The sequence below is a fragment of the Heterodontus francisci genome, unplaced genomic scaffold (genome assembly GCF_036365525.1).
Source record: "Heterodontus francisci isolate sHetFra1 unplaced genomic scaffold, sHetFra1.hap1 HAP1_SCAFFOLD_121, whole genome shotgun sequence".
NCBI lineage: Eukaryota > Metazoa > Chordata > Chondrichthyes > Heterodontiformes > Heterodontidae > Heterodontus > Heterodontus francisci.
Window position 1 is genome coordinate 3,282,703 of NW_027140425.1, and position 6,024 is coordinate 3,288,726.

The window sequence follows — 6,024 nt, forward strand, 5'->3', positions numbered from 1 at the left end:
AGGCATATGTCAGGTATAGGCAGCTGGGATCGAGCGACTCACTCGAGGAGTACAGGGGATGTTGGAGTACACTTAAGAAGGAAATTAAGAGGGCGAAAAGGGGCCATGGGATTTCCCTGGCACATAAGATACAGGAGAATCCTAAAAGATTCTATAAGTATTTTAAGAGTAAAAGGGTAGCTAGGGAGAGAGTAGGTCCCCTTAAGGATCAGTGTGGCAATCTATGTGTGGAGCCACAGGAAATGGGCGAGGTCTTAAATGAATATTTCTCATCCGTATTTACCGTGGAGAAGGTCATGGAAGCTAGTGAGTTCAAGGGAAGGAACACTGATATCCTGGAGCATATCAACATTACAAAGGAGGAGGTGTTGGAGGTTTTGAAGTGCATTAAGGTGGATAAATCCCCAGGGCCTGACCAGGTGTATCCTAGGATGCTATGGGAAGCAAGGGAGGAGATTGCTGGGGCCCTGGCAGAGATTTTTGTGTCATCGTTAGCCGCGGGTGAGGTACCGGGAGACAGGAGGATAGCTAATGTTGTGCCTTTATTAAGAAGGGCAGAAGGGATAAGCTAGGAAACTACAGGCCGATGAGTCTTACATCAGTGGTGGGAAGGTTATTGGAAGGCATTCTGAGAGACAGAATTTATATGCTTCTGGAAAGGCATGGTCTGATTAGAGATAGTCAGCATGGCTTTGTGCGTGGGAAATCATGTCTCACGAATTTGATTGAGTTTTTCAAGGAAGTGACCAAGAGGATTGACGAGGGCAGGGCGATGGATGTTGTCTACATGGACTTTAGCAAGGCATTTGACAAGGTCCCACTTGGTAGGCTGGTCCAGAAGGTTCGAACAAATGGGATCCAGGATGAGCTAGCAAATTGGATGCAAAATTGGCTTGGTGATAGGAGGCAGAGGGTGGTAGTGGACGGTTGTTTTTCAGATTGGAGGCCGGTGACCAGTGGTGTGCCGCAGGGATCGGTGCTGGACCCCCTGTTGTTTTTCATACATATTAATGACTTGGATGTGAATGTAAGGGGCATGATTAGTAAGTTTGCAGAAGACACCGAAATTGGTGGTATAGTGGACAGTGAAGAAGGTTGTCTAAGGTTACAACAGGATATAGATCAATTGGGAAAGTGGACAAGGGCTTGGCAAATGGAATTTAATGCAGACAAGTGTGAAGTGATGCATTTTGTGAAGTTAAGCCAGGGCAGGACATATACAGTGAATGGCAGGGCTCTGGGGAGTGTTGTTGAGCAGAGAGACCTTGGTGTGCAAGTACATAGTTCCCTGAAAGTGGCAACACAGGTAGACAGGGTGGTGAAGAGGGCGTATGGCATGCTTGCCTTCTTTAGCCGAGGCATTGAGTACAAGAGTTAGGATGTCATGTTACAGTTATACATAACGTTGGTTAGGCCATATTTGGAGTACTGTGTGCAGTTCTGGTTGCCGCATTACAGGAAAGATGTGATTAAGCTAGAAAGGGTGCAGAAAAGAATCACAAGGATGTTGCCTGGTTTGGAGGGCTTGAGTTATCAAGAGAGATTGGACAGGCTGGGTCTGTTTTCCCTGGAGCGAAGGAGGCTGAGAGGAGACATGATAGAGGTATATAAAATTATGAGAGGCATAGATAGCATAGATAGCCAGAGTCTGTTTCCCATAGGAGGGGTGACTAAAATTAGAGGGCATAGATTTAAGGTGAGAGGGAGGAGGTTTAAAGGGGATCAAAGGGGTAAATTGTTCACATAAAGAATCGTGGGTATCTGGAATGAGCTGCCTGAGGAGGTGGTGGAGGCAGGAACAGTAGTGACAATTAAGAGGCATCTGGACAGGTACTTGAATGAGCAAGGCATAGAGGGATATGAAATTAATGCAGGCAGGTGGGATTAGTATAGATAGGCATTATGGTCGACATGGATGCGGTGGGCCGAAGGACCTGTTTCTATGCTGTCCGACTCTATGACTATTTGAGAATCTGAAGATCCGCTTGGGGAAAGCGAATCAGAGCAGAATGAAGGGTGAACTGTCCGACTGACCAGAAGAGATGAAGACACAGCTCAGTCAGCACATTCCCCTGGTTTATGATGCTGGAATATTTCTCACACAGAAATTATTCAACCCAATGACAAACATTCTTACAGCTGATAATTTATACGACTGATTTAAGGACTGTCTCTCATGTGGTCACCGAGTGACGGTGAAAAGATATTAAACTTTGTTCTATTCAGTCCAGCTGCGATGAACTTTCAATATTTCCGCCTTTTATAAACATTATTTGAAGGGTCTCGGTAACAGTATTCAGTGTTGATGCGAGTGGGGTCTGGGTGAGCAGCTGCTGAGTGTGGCAGGGTCAGGACTGGATGCAGGAAGTTCTCTGACAGTCTCTCTCTCTCTCTCTCTCTCTCTGATGGGTTTGAGTTGATTTACAACTGGCAGCTGTTGGTGTTTCGATAAATGAAGGAAGTTCTCTAACCATTTTTGGACAGACAGTGTAGCATAAGAATGTAAAGGGTTAATGCTGAAGACAGTGGGATCAACCTCTCCCACTGTCAGAGTGATGATGTAACAGTCACATGAGATGAGGTTTGGGAGAAGAGAGAGCAGCACCAAGGATGCCATCTTAGGAGGCTTGATGAGTGTGTATATAGTATTGTGTAAATTAGAAAAGAGTTCTTAGTTCTTTCAGCAGGAAATGTGTCCAGAAAATATTGAGAAACTCACAATTTTATTATTCAGGAGTTGGAACACAGATATTAATTCCAAGTGACAGTTCTGGGTTCATTTCACAAAAAAAGTAGTGAATAATATTGCTCACTGATTGAAATCCCCCAGTGAGGAGACAGTTAAACAGGTGATCTGTTGGGGCATCCTTCAATCCAAGGTTTCGGCAGCATTTAATCTCCCTTTTTGGTGAAATTCTCTGTTATTTGCAACCTTTTTATCCAGCTTTCATGGGCAAGTGAAAAAACTGAAAAAAGTAAACAGTTCCATCCTTTCTTTTCTTCCTTCTTCCCTTCTTTCTATCAGTTTCTCTTTTCTGTCCCAGATCAATATAATGATGAGAATCCCAATTTAATCAGTTGTTTCTGGTGTTTTATCCATTCCAATTAAAATTCAACATTCCAGTCAAATCTATTTGTTATTCCACAGTGTCTCTCCATGTGTTTTATTCTGTTGTATTCTCTCATAGTCTGTTTGATGATCAATGTTACATCTCACTCTCTGTTCTGGTGAAGATCAGAAGCAGTAATATCTGTTTACGCCACTTGACAAGTCGGCTGAGGCTGTGTCTCTCTGATCATGTGGAGTTAAAGCAATTCTTCCAGTCAGTTCAGTCGTCATTTCATGAGAAATTAGAAGTCATCATGACTTCGTCATTGACCTAATGGTTCAGGTGTCTGAGTGATGTTGATCATGGTGTGATCAAATGTTTGTATGTTCCAGTCTTTCCGTGGTGGGTTTTCACACTGAGTAGAAACGTGTTGGACATGGTCTGGAATGTTTCACACCGCTCCATTCCCAACAGGCCATGACCTGATGTGATGGAAATTTCATTTACTTACAGAAGCTACATTTCCATCATTGCACATCTGGCTGCACAGTCAGGATCTGAGCTGAAGGTGACCATTACGCCCAAACAGTTGACAAGGTGGCGGAGCGGTTAACATGATGGATTGCTAATCCATTGTGCTTCGCGCGCGTGGGTTCAAATCCCATCCTTGTTGTCAGTTTATGAACTGTCTCGTGCATTGTTGTTTCCAGGGGGGGAAATTTTGTGTTAAGTCGGCCTGGAAACCTGTTCTTGTCAATATCTAGAAGGTGATTCCAGAATTGTTTATACTTTATTAAAATTGAGACAGACAATTGGAATTCTTCACCCAAATTGGACTGGAATGAAGATCAAATTGGGATCACGAAAAGGAGGAAGCTTTTTCCCTCCCTCCCTTCCTTCCATCTTTACTTTCTCTGGATTTACACCAAATGAAAGACTAACGGGAAAAGCAAACGGCGAGGGAGCAGAAGCAGAACATTATCCTTTGGCAAGAAATTTATTTTCAAATCTTCTTGATAGATTAAGTGAGTGAGCAATGCTTTGGCAGATGGAGTTTAAAATGAGGGGTCATCTAGTCCCTACGAAAGATAGATCAGAGTGTTTGTTATAAGTGGTGAGATGTTAGAAACTGGAGAAGCAGAGACCCGAGTGCTGAATCACTAAAAGCTAGTGGACTGGTAGAAAATAATGTGAAAGGCTAATGGAATCTGAAGATTGGAACTCATGTTGTAGTTATATAAAGCTCTGTGCTCCTGAAGTAAATGTCCCAGCCTGAATTGTGGGGAATCTTTGGAGAGTGATTTGGTTTTTATTCATTCTTGGGCGCGAGTATCGCTGATAAGTCTAGCATTTATTACCCATCCCTAATTGCCCTTGAGAATGTAGTGGTGAGCTGCCTTCTTGAACCACTGCAGTCCATATGGTGTAGGAACACCCACAGTGCTATTGGGGAGGGAGTTCCAGGATTGTGACCCAACAATAGCGAAGAAATGGCGATATAGTTCCATGTCAGGATGGTGAGTGACTTGGAGGGGAAACTGCAGGTAGTGAGTTCCCATGCATCTGCTGCCCTTGTCCTTCGAGGTGGTAGTGGTCACGGGCTTGGAAGGTGCTGGTGAAGGATACTTGGCAAGTTACTGCAGTTCATATGGAGATGGTACACACTGCAGCCACTGTGTACTGGTGGTGGAGGAAGTGAATGTTTAAGATGGTGGGTTAGGTTCTGATCAAGTGGGATGCTTTGTCCTGGATGGTGTTGAGCTTCTTGAGTGTTGTTGAGTGAGGTGTATTCCATCACACTCCTGACTTGTGCCTTGTAGATAGTGGACAGGTTTTGGTGTATCAGGAGGTGAGATACTTGCTGCAGAATTCCCAATCTCTGACCTACGCTTCTGGCCGCAGCATAGATGTGACTGGTCCAGTTTAGTTTCTGGTCAATGGTAACCCCCAAGATGTTTATGGTGAGGGATTCAGCGATGGTAATGCTGCTGAATATCAAAAGGTGGATGGTTTGATTTTCTCTCATTAGAGATGTTCACTGCTTAGCACTTGTGTGGCCAGAAGGTTGCTTGTCACTTATCAGCTGAGAATGTTGTATAGGTCTTGCTGCTTGTGGGCACAGACTGCTTCAGTATCTGAGGAATTGTGAATCAGCAGGGAACATTCCCGCTTCTGACTCTTCTGAGTCAACAATGAAACAGCTGAGGATGTCTGGACCTAGGACACTACCCTGAGAAACTCCTGAGGCAATGTCCTGGGCTGAGATGATTGGCCTCCACTAACCACAACCATCTTGCTTTATGCGAGGTACGACTCCACCAAGTGGAGAGTTTTCCCCCGATTCCAATTGACTTCAATTTTGCTAGGGATCCTTGATGCCACACTCACTCAAGGGCAATCACTCTCACCTCTCCTCTGGAATTCCACTCATTCGTCTCTGTTTGAACCAATCTGCAATGAGGTTATAAGAACAGAAGAACAGAAGAAATAGTAGCAGGAGTAGGCCATTTTGCCCTTCGAGCCTGCTCCGCCATTCAATAGGATCATGGCTGACCTGATCATGGCCTCACTCCCACTTTCTTCCTGCTCCCCATAACCCTTGACTTCCTGGTAGATAAAAGTCTGTCGAACTCAGTCTTGAAGACATTCAATGATCCAGCCTCTATTGCTCTCTGCCCTAGAGAATTCCGAAGATTAATGAATCTCTGAGAGAAGAAATTCGGCCTCATTTCCTTCTTAAATGGAAAACCCCTAATTCTGAAACCGTGTCCCTGAGTTCTAGATTCCACCAGGATCCGTTCTGCTGCCTCTGCTGTCCCAGGACCCGTTCTGCTGCCTCTGCTGCCTGTTGAGTAAGGAGCTGAACGCGAGCCTGCAGTGACCATGTTCCCACGGTTTAGCGATGCTTCCCTGCAGGTTCGCCTCCAGGTGGCAAGAGAAAGGTGGAAGATCCTCTTCCCCAGGGATGGGAGGT

At 44.8% G+C, this 6,024-nt stretch overlaps 1 non-coding gene across 1 annotated transcript; it reads left to right on the forward strand.

Annotated features, from left to right (window-relative positions):
• Positions 1-3,641: 3,641 nt before the first annotated feature.
• Positions 3,642-3,723, forward strand: trnas-gcu (transfer RNA serine (anticodon GCU)). Its single transcript has one exon. It is a non-coding gene; the product is annotated as a tRNA-Ser (tRNA).
• The last annotated feature ends 2,301 nt before the right edge of the window (positions 3,724-6,024 follow it).